The following is a 2,639-nucleotide window of genomic DNA, read 5'->3' as shown; positions in this document are numbered from 1 at the left end:
GCACGCACGCACGCACGCACGCACGCACGCACACACGCACACACGCACGCACACACGCACTTACGCACGCAGTCTGTGAGTCTGAAAATGAACTGTAGACTGAAAAGAGAAAGAGGAAAGAGAAAAGGGAAGGAGATAAGAAGGATACAAGGGAAGGAAGGAAGTACACAAGTAGCTACATCAGGAAGGAAGGAATGAAGGAAGGAAGCAAATGAGTAAGTATACAAGTACTGTAGGTAGGCAAGTAAGTAAGAAAGTAGGTAAGTAAGGAAGGAAGGAAGTGAGTAAGTATATAAGTAAGTAATGAAGGAAGGAAGGAAGCAAATGAGTAAGTATATAAGTAGGTAGGCAAGGAAGGAAGGAAGTAGGTAAGTAAGGAAGGAAGGAAGTGAGTAAGTATATAAGTAAGTAAGTAATGAAGTAATGAAGGAAGGAAGTAATGAAGGAAGGAAGGAAGGAAGGAAGTTTTGTTCTCCACTACTTCCCACCTCTGCTTAAACATAAACACACTAATGGTTGCCCGGGAGCCTTTTCCAGCATTTAGTCCGATCCCCTCCCCCCTCTCGTTTCTCAGAGACAAACCCCCCGTTGTGCTCCTCTAAGACCCCCCGTTGTGCTCCTCTAAGACCCCCCGTTGTGCTCCTCTAAGACCCCCCCCCCCCTCAAAGCAGCTCTTTCTCTGAATCCCTCCAAGAAAAAGAGCTGCTGGAAACCTGCAGCTCATCGGCTGAAAACCAAATAATGTGCAACATATATATTTAGTTATTAACTGCGATATATTCCTGGCTGCTGAATCCTCAGAGCTGCTACAGGGTGTGTATTTTGTAAATTGTGTAACTTCTGTATGCAATGCTTCTTAGTTAACACTTAAGGTGGGGTCGGTCCTTCTGGAGAAAGCAGCTCGAGTGCGCTATTCAATATAACAAGTGTATCTGAAGAAACAACAGTATTCATGTACTTTAAATAACGGCCATGTGTGGAATAAACTCATTATTAATAGCTTTTAGAGCTGTAGAAACAGAACAATTACAATTACGAATATAATAAATGTATTAAAAACATTAACGTGCCATTTTACATTATGGGAGAATACATTTGATCAAATGCAAAAAAATATCATACATACAAATTAAAAAAAACTAAGGCATACATTATTTAAGAAATGGTTTAAAAGAAATACAATATGTTCTTTTCAAGAGTTTTAATTTGGTTGCATTCGAATAACCGCCAGCCTCAAAGCAGCTCTTTCTCTGACTCTGTTCCTGGAAACCCTGCAGCTCGTCGCGGCTGAATGTCGGAGCACTTTCACAGCAGATTAATGGTTAAATGTTTAAATGGTTAAATGTGCAATAAATCCTGAGAACACCAAAGGAAACTAGAGGAAAGGTTAAAGTGGAAAGCCCCGTCGTCTCTTGCGTAACAAACACGACGTTCACATGTAGAACTATCTTAGTGCCCTTTGTCCGGGAAAGATCATATTCAGAATGAGAATCCAGTTTATAGCCAGGTTCGTTTAAGGAGTCTGCTTTGGTGTCTGGTGGTGCCAACATACACCATCTGAAAATAAGTTGCAAAGTAAGTAATATAAAATAAATAAGGAATATATAAGGATAATGCAAATTAAAGTGGACCTATCATGCTATATTTGAAACATATATTGTAGGGCCATACCTCTACCAAACATGTGAAGCTTTTCAAACACCAAACAGGTCATCCGTTGCAGCCACGCCTCATTCTGCTCACACCCCTCTCTTGCAGCCCTGTTAGAGAAACGCGGATCTTGGGTCCTTAGCTTGAACAAAATAAAAGAAGAGGAGGCGGAGCTAATGCCTGATCAGAATTCTACCGGAGACAAAGTTAAATTCTGCTGTGATAAAACGCCATCCTGTTCTAAACCACATCAAGGATTATCTCTGGAACAGTGCGGAGCTCAAATGCTTTTTCTCTCAGGTTTATCACAAGGTGAGTTCCTTTTTATGTCCTGCTTTTTAAACACATGCTCTCCAGCACAGGTTAGCTCTGAGTGTTAGCGAGGCTAGCTAATGTAAACAAAGAAGTCCAAAACACGTCAGGCTTTGTTTCTGATAGCACAGGGCTCGACATTAAGGACTGCCCGATGGCCCGGGGCCAGCTAGTCTTTAGCTCGGGCAATGAAGCTTCACCTGCTGACAGCCCGTCAGTATCATGCAGCTCGCGGATCAGTAATGAGTGACCCGACAGTAAAACTAAACATATCTATAACTAGTTACGGTAGATTTGAGAGGTCATTAAAATAGCTACGTGTGATATTCTAACCTGAAGTGTGTGTTTTGTCCGCTCACCGCTGCATGTGATCATGCAGAGCTGCGTGTCGACTCGTCAGCAGCAGCTGATCTCTCTCTCCCGTCAGATTAGACTTCACTCGCGTTTATGTCCATATCGATCAGATCTAGCTAGTTCTAGCTAATGATATGACTACCTGCTTATTAAAAGACACCTAAACAATAAGTGTCGCTATGCAACCGGGTGAGGCCACAAAGTATAGCCGTCGCCATGTTGTGTGCTTCACGGATGCGCTCGGCTCCTCTCGACTGCTGCTCGGGTCTGCTCGGTCAGCTTCCGGATGAGGAGGCATTCCTTCGACCAACTTACAGTAGATA

The sequence above is a fragment of the Gymnodraco acuticeps genome, unplaced genomic scaffold, assembly GCF_902827175.1.
Source record: "Gymnodraco acuticeps unplaced genomic scaffold, fGymAcu1.1, whole genome shotgun sequence".
Classification (NCBI taxonomy): domain Eukaryota; kingdom Metazoa; phylum Chordata; class Actinopteri; order Perciformes; family Bathydraconidae; genus Gymnodraco; species Gymnodraco acuticeps.
This window is presented reverse-complemented; position numbering follows the sequence as displayed.